This window comes from Mauremys reevesii, linkage group 16, assembly GCF_016161935.1.
Source record: "Mauremys reevesii isolate NIE-2019 linkage group 16, ASM1616193v1, whole genome shotgun sequence".
Classification (NCBI taxonomy): domain Eukaryota; kingdom Metazoa; phylum Chordata; order Testudines; family Geoemydidae; genus Mauremys; species Mauremys reevesii.
The window spans coordinates 21,179,907-21,193,026 of record NC_052638.1 but is presented as its reverse complement, the minus strand read 5'-3'; positions in this window follow the sequence as shown (position 1 = coordinate 21,193,026).

The window sequence follows — 13,120 nt, the reverse complement described above, 5'->3', positions numbered from 1 at the left end:
ATAGAAAATATGTTTCAAAGTGAATAAAGATAAATAGGCTTGGCAGGGTTCAATTTAAAATCAACAGTCATCAGTAAATGCTGATTTCACTTGATGCATAGAAATCAACAAAAAAATATCCACCAATAGCAGTCGACAAACACAGCCTCCCCTGCCCCTTTTGCCTGCAGAGATCCATTGTCTGGACCCCAGGCTATGCAAGGAGCCCTCTGAAGCTCTACTGTCTCAGCCCCATTCACCCACACACCAGCTGGGAGCATAAAGGGGCAACCCTGAGCAGGAGTTAAGCAGCAAGGTAGCTTCCCGGACAGATGGAAGCTCATCCTCCTCCTTGCAGTCCTGGCCAGGGGTCTCTGCTCTGCCCTGCCAGGACTGCAGCCTTCCCAGCACCTTGTGCATGCAGGGATCGGATGTCACCAATGCCACGCTGGGAAACTGAAAATGTATTTTAAAAGAATAAAATTGGGGGAAAGTTCAAAATTAAAGTTGATATTAACTGTCACATTTTAAAAAAAAAAGAAAAAGAAACTCAAATTCTTCCAAGCCTAAAGATACACATAGGAAGCACATGAGGTACTCAAGGAAAAAAAGCAAACAGACAGAGAAAAAGTCAACAGGGTCATTAAGGGACTAATAGTGACAGATGAGGCTGACATTGCTGAAGGCCTGAATAAATTATTGGCCTTAACATTCATGAAAGAAGCTGAAGGACATCCCTGAGACTTTCCTCGGGATGGATGGATGGCATGGCGAGTGAAGTGTTAGAAAGGGTTTGTTTATCCCACACCTCATACCATAGTTAGACAATTAGAACTATTAAAAGCTGACATGGCAGCAGGCTGAAATGAGACTGCTGAAGAAAGTGACAAGGAAAAGAAAAGCTTTTGGCATTGATCTGTGAGAGCTCATTAACAACGTGACCAGGGAGAAAGGGAAAGTTCCAGTGCAATTTTCATGTTCTATATAGAGATGTCCATGTGCACTCAGAGTGAAGGCCAAAGACCCAGGGCCAGGTTTAACCTAGTTTTCCAGGAGAAATCCAGGCATAGGGCACCTTGGAGAGAAAGTCTATCAGGAGAGGTAGCAAAAGAGGACCACTACCACCTCCTCTGTTTAGGAGGCCTTCTAGTAGCCAGCACAGCCCAAGTATAACCAGGCAAAGACAAAGCCAGGGGATGTGCTAATCTAGCATACCATCTCAGCAGTTTTCCTCAGCATGACGCCGACGGAGTCCTGATTGTAAACTAAAGCTGCTCCTCCCCACAGTGGAAAACACCACTTGCCCGCTGTTGGATCATCCCTGAGGCACAGGGATTTGCTTTGCAGGGAAGATGTGTTGGTTCTGCTTTGAGCAAGGGATTGGACTAGATGACTTTCTGAGGTCTCTTCCAACCTTAATATTCTATGATTCTATGTCAGTTACATCTCTCTGTGCCAGCACTCATGAATCTGACTTCTTACAAGATTGTCAAGTAGACAAAGGAGGAACAAAGAAAGTGCTACCCTTGATTTAAGCCCAAATTCTACAAAGAACTCTAGGCAGGTGAATCCCCAAACCCCCTTAACTCCAATGGAGTTCTGCATGGGCATAAGGCTACACATGTGTGGAACAGCCTGCAGGATCCAGACCTTAGAAATTATTGAACTCAGTATCATTCCACTATAGTTGTGCCATGGCCCATGGTTAAATGGCAGCTGAGGGATACACTGCGATCAATGGCCTAAGCCATATCTGAAATCAAACCTTGATGAAAAAGCTTTAATGTACTGCACCAGATAAGTCCCCATTTGGGATTGCTGAATGCATAACTTCTCTATCACATTCACATAGTGTGATATATTAGCCTTTAATGAGTAATGTATATTTTAAATATATTTGTTAAACAAGGATATATGAAGCAAGTTATTTATTATTTCTTCCACAATTCCTCTTAACGAGAGGCCATAGACTGGTTAATTGGAGCAGATCACTGCTCAGAATCAAGGCATCCAATAATCATGAATTTCAGTCTTGCACTTTTTTGTTCCGCTATTCAGATAATTTAAAATGATCTTTTCTGCATATCAGATATCAGTACTGAGACATTTACAAGAGGTATTTCCACTCCTATTTATAGTTTAAGAGCTACAATGCAAAACACAACAAATGGCTGATAATACTTTATCGGACACAACAAAAGCAAAGAAAACAATCCAAGGAAAAATGAAAATTCTGTGCCAAGTTGGCATCAATGTCCTTCTAAATCCAACTGGTCCTAATCCTGCACATCCTTCAAGATAAATGCAATGAATGGTCCCATTGGCTTACACAGGACTATTCATTTGAGTGAAGTTATGCATGTACACCTCTACCCCGATATAACACTGTCCTCGGGAGCCAAAAAATCTTACCGCGTTATAGGTGAAAACGCGTTATATCGAACTTGCTTTGATCTGCCAGCCTGCGCAACCCCTACCCCCCGGAGCACTGCTTTACCGCGTTATATCTGAATTCGTGTTATATCGGGTCATGTTATATCGGGGTAGAGGTGTACATGAGTGTTTGTAGAATCAGTGGCTGTATTTGTACTATTAGGCATCAGTAGAGTTCCTGTGTATGAAATTCTGCTTCTGCGATCAAACAGTGAACAATGAGTAAAAGACTCCAGGATGAATTTTCAGACAGACAAAATGATTTTCCTTCTATGATATCGACAAGGCCAATACTGGAATACAGCATGCAGTTCTGGTGTTCACATTCTAAAAACAATGGTGAAAAATTGGAGAAAGCGCAGAAAAGAGCCACAACAATTTTGAGCAACTGGAGAAAATGCCTTACAGGATGTGTCTATGCTGCAGCTGGGAGCGTGTGCCCAGCATGGGGAGACAGACACACACTAGCTCTGCTTGAGTTAGCACACTAAAAATAATAGTGTAGCTAGGGATAGCACAGGCAGCAGATTGGGCGAGCTGCCCAGATACAAACCCACACCACCCCTCTGTGTACTTACTTGGGTGGCTAGCCGGAGTTGTCACCCAAGCTACCTCTGGCTATTTTCAGCTTGTTACCTCAATCAGAGCCAGCGGATGTGTCTGTCTCCTAAGCTGGGGAAACACCTTCCCAAGTGCAGTGTAATTATAGCCACAGAGAGAGACTTAAAGAGCTCAATCTGTTTAGTTTATCAAAGAGAAGATTGAGAGGTGACTTGATTATAGTGTATGAGCTAACCTGATACTGGTATTCATCTTAAATCTGGTACTTTTCCATTTAGAAGGGGAGTGGGGACCGAGAGAGATAAAAAAAAACACCTGCCTTGTGCCAAAGCTATAAAAGGGGGCGGAACAGAACAAAGGGGGCTTCCAGTCATGTGAAAATCCCTAGTCAACACCTAAGATGTTTGCTGTAACTAACAAGGACTGTACCAGGGGAAAGGATAGGGTCCAGACTAGGAAGAAGTCTAGTCTGTGAAAGAAGATTATTGGAACATCTCTGAGGGTGAGATATTATCTGTAATCAGTTTCTTAATATATTAGGCTTAGACTTGTGTGGTTTTGCTTTATTTTGTTGGGTGACTTACTTTGCTCTGTCTGTTATTACTTGGAACCACTTAAATACTACTTTTTATACTTAATAAAATCACCTTTGTTTATTACTGAACCCAGAGTAAGTGATTAATACCTGGGGGAGCAAACAGCTGTGCATATCTCTCTATCAGTGTTATAGAGGGCGGACAATTATAAGTTTCAAAGAATCCTGTGGCACCTTATAGACTAACAGACGTTTTGCAGCATGAGCTTTCGTGGGTGAATACCCACTTCTTCGGATGCAAGTTCATCCTGTATAAGCTTTATACAGAGTAAAACAGATTTATTTGGGGTTTGGATCCCATTGGGAACTGGGTGTCTGTGTGGTGGAGATAGGTGACCTGCTGAGCAGTTTTTGGTTAAAGTCTGCAGCCTTAGGGCATGGACCAGACCTGGGTCTGTGTTGCAGCAGGCTAGTGAGTCTGGCTCAACAAGGCAGGGTTCTGGAAGTCCCACATGGGCTCAGAGGTAATTTCAGCATGTCAGGTGACAGTCCCAAGGGGTCTCTGTGACTGAGCCCGTCACAACACTATCTCCACAAAATGACAGACAACTTACAGAAACCAAACGCCTGTACCAAGGAAGCATTATAGCAAAAAATTGTTCAGGTACGTGATTTGCAACTGAGTGCAACATGCTATATTTCCCAGTAACCTGATTTATAGGAGATTTGATTTGTATGTATGTTGAAATAGTACACCAGCATGTTTCCCATATCAGGCAAAATACAAAGAAATATAAAGATTCTCCCACTGTGGAATAACAAATTTAAAATAGTCTCTTTTGACTGTTGCTATAGTACCCGGCTTCTTTAAGGGCTACTGCTGACAGTTCAAGAGCAGACTACATGAAGTATTTGTGCAATCACATTTTATACATAGATAGATCGCATCTTCACTAAAAAATAAAAAAGCCTGTATCACAGGAGAGACGTGTTTTACTCCCGCATTGGCAGAGCGAATGTAATTATACATGGTTCCTGAATGCATAAGGCAGGAGACTGAATTTACACCATGACTTGTTAAAGGCGATGCCTTGTCATTACCCTCTGCTGTGTCTGTTCTGTGAAGTGAATCAACAGAGGGTTTCACTCTGCAGGGATGTCAATCCAGCACCAGTGCCGGTGTTCAATTCACTCAGAAAAATCCCAGCTGCTTGTTTATCCTATCCATTAAGTATTTTATAGTACTGAACGTGTTCATTTAATCCTAGAATTTAGAGAAAGTAAACACTGTTAAATGAATATCAGGGTTGTTTCCTTCAGTCTGAGGCTAAACCTTGAGATGTCCTCAGTACCACAATTCACAGTCAGAGTGAGAGTGCTGGGTCCATGGTCAGTACTTTTGCAGGATCTGGCCCCCCAAAGTTTCCTATCTGTTTCTTCTAAAATCTAGACTATGTTATTTCCCAATGAAAGATACATATAAATTCTAAATGCTGTGTAATCCTCTCCCTAAACCTAAAAGGACATAAAATGGCAGAACAGTGGCTATTTGCCTATCCTCAGGGCAAAAGATACAACTGTAAATTAGGCCATGTAAATTAGGTAAATTGGGCCATGTCTACCCTACCACCTATGTCAGTAAAGCCTGCTGCTCAGGCATGTGAATATTCCACGGGCATAAAGTGGTAAACTGCACAACACTATGTCAGCAGGAGAGCTTCTCCCACCCACATAGTCACCGCCACTCATTGGGGGTGGTTTCATTACGCGGAAAGGAGAACTCTCCCCCGTTGGCATAGAGCAGCTACACGAGAGATCTTACAGCGGTGCAGCTGCATCGGTACAGCTGTGCCGCCGTAAGCGCTATAGTGTAGACATAGCCTTGACACAAGTAGACAAGGCTGACTCCCCACTCTGGCACTTTGAGTGCAGAAAGTAGGGGCCCACAAGGATTCTAAAAATTAATACTGGCCACTCCAGGCTTGTATTAACTCCCAAGGTTACAGCTTTTCTCTGACCTTGGATGGGTAGATGCTGCCACCACCCGCGTGCAAAGGTATGATCTGATTATTTTCATACCTGGCACAAGCTTTACAGCATAGCTCCAGCCCTGTCCCTCTCTCCAGGAGAACAACACAGACAAAGGGGAATTTTTTGCCACAATTTTAAAAAAGTTCTAGCCTTCCCATTGGCCTTTTTTGTCAGGTGCCCACTCCCTTCCTTTTACCTGTGGACTTTTTAACCCTTTACAGGTAAAGCAAGTAGAGAACATCCTCTAACAGGGATTTTATAGCTAACTGGCTGGCTGGGTTTCCATAAAAGGGAACTACCCAGTTCATTTGTGACAACTTGTAACACTGAAAGATCTTTTTCAGATTTTTTTTTAAGACCCTTTAATAAGAGCAATTCTTGAGGTGGTAACAACTAACTCAATATACTGATAAGTAGCTGATCATCATCCAATCAAAGCTAGAAAAAGGCCAGCACCAAAACTCTAGATCTAAACTTCTTAGCTGTCTAATGAGAAGAACCAAACTTTCTGGATCTGAATCACTCCTCGAGGGCTTCCCAGCATAAGGGAGAGGAGTGTGCACCCCCTTTTGATACAGAACATCACCAAGGTGTTGTCCGTGAGGACTGAGACGCGCCTGCCTGCTATGTGGGTTTTGAAAGCGTGGCATGCCAGTCACACTGCTCTCAGCTCTCTGACATTGATGTGCAAAGCAAGGTCCACCTGAGACCAGAGACCTTGAGTCCTGAGTCCCTAGATGATCTCCCCAGCCCAGATCCAAGGCATCTGTCACCAATGAGAGAGAGGGTTGAGGGCTGGCAAAAGGCACTCCCGCACAAACCACTCACGGGTCGAGTCACCATAGGAAGGAGTCCAACACTGGGCGGGGCAGGGTTATGATGCTGTCCAGAGTGTCTCGGGCTAGCTGATACACCGACGCCAGCCAAGACTGGAGGGGGCGCAGTCTGAGCCTGGCGTGCTGTACCACATAGGTGCACGCAGCCCTGTGTCCTAGCAGCTTTAGGCAGTTCCTTGCTATAGTCATGGGGAACTGTCTGAGGCCCTGTATGATGTCCCCTAGTGCAACCTGGCTTCTGGGAGGTATGCCCGGGCTTGAGTTGAGTCTCAAACTGCACCTATAAACTCTGTCCTCTGCACCGGGAACAGAGTATATTTGGCCTTTGTGGAGAGGATGGCACCAGAAGGCGCATCAGGTCTGTGGCCGCCTTGAATGTCTCCGGCGACGATGGTAGCTGTATGTCCCCTTGGTGGTCCAGGGACTGAGGCGAGTTCAGACTCAGCTGGACCCCGGCCGGGGCAGGAGTCGACGAGACCCTAGGCGGAAGGAAGGAGGGGGTGGTCAGTCCCAACACACTCATGGACACCACAGATCCCTTAGGTTTCGAGAGGGGTGATTGACCCCTCACTGGCCTCTTCTTTACCAGCACCAGGGATGGAGAGTGGTGCCATGCTGAGGCCGACTTCGTATGGCCCAAACCGTGGTGGTGCCGAGGGGCCTTAGAGTCCTTAGGGCCGTTTTGCGTGTCACTGGTGCCAGAGCGCTGTGCGCCGATGAGGACATGCTCGGTGCCCAGGGCTGGATCCAGACCCCAGCGCGCCAAGCGCGTGCTTGGGGCGGCCTACCACGGGGGGCGCTCTGCCGGTCGCGCGGCAGGCGGCTCCGGTGGACCTCCCGCGGGACCAGCGGACCCTCCACAGGCACGTCTGCAGGAGGTCCACCGGAGCCACGGGACCGGCGACCGCCAGAGTGCCCCCCACGGCGTGCCGCCGTGCTTGGGGTGGTGAAATTCCTAGAGCCGCCCCTGTCGGTGCCAGTTCAGTGGGTTCTGGGTCGGAGTGTGGCCTCAATGCTGCCTCCATCAACAGAAGTTTTAGTCTCTGTTCCCAGTCTTTGAGGGTTTGGGGATGGAAACCCTTGCAGATACAGTACTTCTCCTTCTGGTGACTCTCAAGGCACCACAAGCAGGAAGAGTGAGGATCACTCTTGGACATAAACTTGCCACAGGCCTCGCGGAGCTTAAACCCTGAAGACCTGGGCATACCCAGGAGGGGGAATGTTGGGGGGGGACCCAAATGAACTAAGTGTAACTATAAAGGAACAACTGTTAGCATATTGTGTATATAGTTTCTCAGTTAGTTATCAGACACTGCTAGAGCACTTGCTGCAGGAGCGAGCAAAGTTCCAGCTAGTTGTCACCAGTGGTAAGAAGGAACTGAGGGGGTGGAGGGTCGGCATGGCCCTATATTGGGCACCATGAAGGTGCCACTCCAGGGGGTGCCCAGGCCAACCCTCCAGACGCTGCTAAGGGAAAAATCTTCCAGCTGGAATGCACACAGACATGAACAAGCACTCAGAGAAGAATTATTTTTCTGAATGTTGATAAAGAAATCCACAATTCCTCTAACTAACCTAATTCACTAATAAGCAGAACATTGCCAGAAAATTATTTCTGCTATATTGTATTTTTGGAGGCACAAATATAATACAATTACATTTTTTTCATCTAGATCTTTATTAAATGACTTGTGGGATATTTTATCTCCAGCTCTGATAGTTATTTGATGAGTCCCCATTCTGACTAAAGTATTCTCTACATTTATTGACATAAAAGGACATATCAAAATGTAGGTCAGATTTTGACTGTTTTCAAAATTCTTTATGGGTTTCTTTTCCTTAAAGAAAAAAAATTAAGAGCCTGCACCTTTAATCTCATGCAGCCTTAGAATACAGTAATAAACTACTATGCAAGTGCCAGGCAGGGGAGGAGGAAAAAATGAAACAGATTTTAGGAAACAGATTTCAAATTAGTGCATTTCCAATGGATTATTATTTATTAGAGGTGGGTGAAAAATGTATAGCAAAAACATTTTTAAATGGGAAAAAGTTATTTTTGTGCGTATCCTAAACCCTTGTAAAATCGGACCAATTATGACATTCCACACAGTAATTTTGTTAATGTTAGCATGATTGAACATTTTGCAGCAAATTTTAAAGTGGGTGAGTTTGTAATTGTTGTGCAATTCATAGAATGTTTGTTCTGGTTCCCTGATTGGCTTGGCTTACCTTGTCAGGTATGGTCGCTTAGCAAAAGCCATTTGACTCACTTTCTCAGAGGTGATTATTGCGTTTTGCATGTTCTCTCCACTATTGGCACCACCAGCTACAAGATGGTGGCTTTTATCTGTGCAGTGGTGAGATAGGCCTTCATTGCTTGTTCATGATCATGCTAAATGAAAATAGCCCCCAAAGCCAGGGAAGACCACTCATCTGTGCCACTATGAAGAGAGCTTACACTTGGTGCCTTCAAATGTTTCTCTTCCTCAGATTAGCACATTGACCTGGCCAGGGCTGCAGGATGAAAGATTTTGGCACACAGAACCTAGTAGAGATCTCTTTGCCAGGTTCCTGGCTGCCCCCCCTTCCCTTTCTCTCTGCCTCAACTCATGTGTGAGACTATTTCTATTGCTCGGTCAGTGTCACTCAATATCTTAAATAAAAATTCCTCAAGATGGTTGCCATGGTACTTGGAGAACCTGAGCTAGAAGTAGATTTAAACTACTCCTGGAATGGATTCCTGAAATTCTGGGGGCATGAAAACTGCACAAAACAAACCAGCAAGAAGTGTCATGAGCATTTTCTCCAACCTTTTCTAGTCCATAAAAACATGGAGAAATTATGGAAAGTCCCTGATCAGGTTCTCTTTAACCATGTTCTATGACAGCTTCCAAGAAAAGGGTTTGGTACAATATCTCAAATAATAGCTGCTCATAACCTATTACAACGGTCAGTAAATAACTCTTCTTTGTGAGCATATTGCACAGATGATCTATAATACTTATCCTTACAGCTTGTCTTTCCTTAGGAATAGCTTTGGAACTAAGGAATGTAGTTTGTTCTTTTATATAGCACTTTGATGAATAACTTTTAAACATGTGACAAATGCCTGATTGGCTTAGACTTCTCAACAGGAAAGGAGACCAAACACATTTGAAGAAGTCTGATTTCCTTGAGCTTCTGTGTATCTAGAGCTTTAAGCATCTTTCAACTAATCTAGAGAAAACTACTGTGGGGTCTTGTGTTTCTCATTGATGCTTTGGCAGTATTCTTCAACGTCTTAGAACTTGTGACTTAATTGCTTTCTTCCCTTTTTTTTTTTTTACTGCTTCAAGAGGCAGTACCATTCTCTCCTCTAACTCTTTAGAATCAAGTATTCTTCATTCTTAACCCTCATCTTCAAAGCAAAACCTTTTCCTCCTCCCCTTGGACATAAAGAATCATCTCCACTTTTTATTTTTGACATTTGTTTTTCCTGTCTTCCTCTTCAATAACTCTCAGTTTGTAACTGAATTTCTTGTCTTGTGCTTTTTCCCCCCTTTATGCTGCTGTATCATCATATTTTTCTAGATGCTGACAGCCAATGCTGAGTTTGTTCAATATCGCTCTTTTGCACTCAGTGTGCTTAGATCTATTTCTAAACTTACCGTATTTCTGCCATTATCCATTTGTTGTATTCATGCCACAGGTGGAAGTGTCAAGTGCACTTTGGTGAGTTAAGATCCCAATCCAATTGATTTTCAGTGGGACTTGTGCTCCAAAGTCACTTATGCCCAGCTCCACAAAGGTGCCTGGCCCCAATATTCAAGTGTTTAAGTCCTATTTTTAGGCAGCACTTCAATTAAAATCCTTGCTCAACTGCCACCTCATGCTAAATGCCTAAACTTAGAGCCTCAATTTTTGCAGTAGAAGCTCCCTGGGTGCCTGCATTTCTGCCTGGGACCATGCACACTGCAGCTTCACTCTGGACATCTGGGTGCCTAAGTCCCAGGCCACTCCATGAACTGGAGGATGCTAGGTATTCTTCCACCTAACTCACATGCAGAGCCCAATGTGGTAGGCATGATCAGAAACTGCCAAGTTCTACACAAGACAGCTTGGGAAGGGGTCTCCCCTATGAGCTGTAGCATGGTAGTGGTGGTCACCTTAGCCCAGCGATTAAGGTACTCACCAACTATATAGGAGACTGTAGTTCAAATCCCTGCTTTGCCTGAGAAGAGATTTGAAGAGGGGTTTCTTATCTCTCAGGTTAGCATACTGGACTACAGAGACTCTCTGGGCCAGTTAATATTTAATCTAATAGAAATGTTTCAGTTGGCAACTGAGGGAGTCCCACCAGACTATCCCACATAGTGGTAAGGGCATTCACAAGAGAGGTGGACCATCCCTGTTAAAATCTCTTCCCTTCAACAGGTAGAGATGGGGTACTCTAACCACTGGGCTAAAATAATGTAAGGGAGGCTCACCTCCCCCACTACAAGCTGTGTTTGTAGATCTAGGTGGCCTCTGAGCACACCTACCAGATCAGGCCCCACACCTGAGTTAGGTAAAGGAGCATTTATCTTCCCCCCAGGTCATGGATTGCTAGCAGAGATAGGTGCCAAACTGTGTGAGGGGGCAAGGCTTTGGACATACTCCTCTCACCAGCATCTCCCATTGGCTAATTCAGGCAGCTCCCTACCAAGCATGTTGGCTTTATGGATTGTATTCTAAGATGCCTCTCTCATCCCATTCATTGTATAAGGAGCCTAGTTACCGAACATGAGTTAGGCTTTGTGAACGAGGGTGTTCTTCCTGTGATCTTCTAGGCACCAAAGTCCCTTTGTGGATCTGGGCCTTAGACACATTTGAAAATTCTACTCGAAGTAAAAAAGAAGCAGTCACAGAAATTAGTAAATGTACTTGATTTGGGAACAGGAAAGCAAAATCCTCAAACTGTAGCAGCCATCCAAAACACCTTGCATTAAAATGTTTAAATTGGTTTATCATCATTAAAATACAGGTACTTTATATACCTAATGGGGGGGGGAATCAATGCTCAACCATGAATTTATTTTTTTTGCCAAGTCCTTTATTGATTTGGAAGAAAGCACAATGTAAAAAAAGTCAAAAAACAGTTTCATTTACTGCATCACTTAACTACTGTTAGCTAACAGCATGTGTAAACCATGGATATAATCAAAGCAGCAGAACAAAAATTAACTCAAGAAATGAAATCCAGGAATGACAACATGCAAGTAGAAACACTGAAATCGCAATTGAAATCTAGCTTGTTTAACTACTCCCTCTGAATTTAAGTATTCTAATTAAAATAATCTAGAATTAATACTGCATGAGTCAATTATTAAATTGTTTCTTTATATCCAATACGCACAAATGTAAGGATAAATTTAAAAGCACTGTGTCCTTCTAAAATACCCTGCAAAGAACGAAAATGCAGTTTTCTAAGAAAACATCCTATGAATGTGAATAAAGCACCTGACAGATGAAGGATGCTATATGTTTGAGATGGTAATAGGTACTGCAATGTGTGTCACACTATTTCAATAGTTTAAAACTTGAATTAAGCGGATACAGAGAAAGTACCTAGCAGAACAAAAAAATGAACAGGAATGCAGGTAAAAAAAATGAATGGATGCTGCAGGTAACTATATATTATAAGGCAAAAATTTCTTTCTAGTTTTTGTAAAGGGAAATCATGCCTCACCAATCTATTAGCATTCTTTGTGGGGGGAGGGGTCCAACAAGCATGTGGACAAGGGGGATCCAGTGGATATAGTGTCTTTAGATTTTCGGAAAGCCTTTGACAAGGTCCCTCACCAAAGGCTATTAAGCAAAGTAAGCTGTCATGGGATAAGAGGGAAGGGCCTCTCATGGATTGGTAACTGGTTAAAAGATAGGAAACAAAGGGTAGGAATAAATGGTCAGTTTTCATAATGGAAAGAGGAAAATAGTGGGGTCCCCCGGGAGTCTGTACTGGGACCAGTCCTATCCAACATATTCATAAATGATCTGGAAAAAGGGGTAAACAGTGAGATGGCAAAATTTGCAGATGAAACAAAACAACTCAAGATAGTTAAGTCCCAGGCAGACTGTGAAGAGCTACAAAAAGATTTCTCAAAACTGGGTGACTAGGCAACAAAATGGCAGATGAAATTCAATGTTTATAAATGCAAAGTAATGCACACTGGAAAACAAACTTTACATATAAAATGATGGGGTCTAAATTAGCTGTTATCACTCAAGAAAGATCTTGGAGTCATTGTGGATAGTTCTCTGAAGGCATCCACTCAAGGTGAAATGTCAGTCAAAAAAGCCAACAGAATGTTGGGAATCATTAAGAAAGGGATAGATAATTAGACAGAAAATATCATATTGCCTCTATATAAATTCATGGTATGCCCACATCTTGAATACTGCATAAAGATGTGGTTGCCCCATCTCAAAAAAAGATATATTGGAATTGGAAGAGGTTCAGAAAAGAGCAACAAAAATTACTGGGGTATGGAGTGTCTGCTATATGGAGGAGAGATTAATAAGATGGACTTTTCAGCTTGGCAAAGAGATGACTAAGGGGGGATATGGTAGAGGTCTATAAAATCATGACTGGTGTAGAGAAAGTAAATAAGGAAGTGTTATTTACTTGTTCTCATAACACAAGAGGTAGGGGTCACCAAATGAAATTAATAGGCAGCAGGTTTAAAACAAACAAACAAAAGGAAGGTGGTTTTTTTTGTTTGTTTGG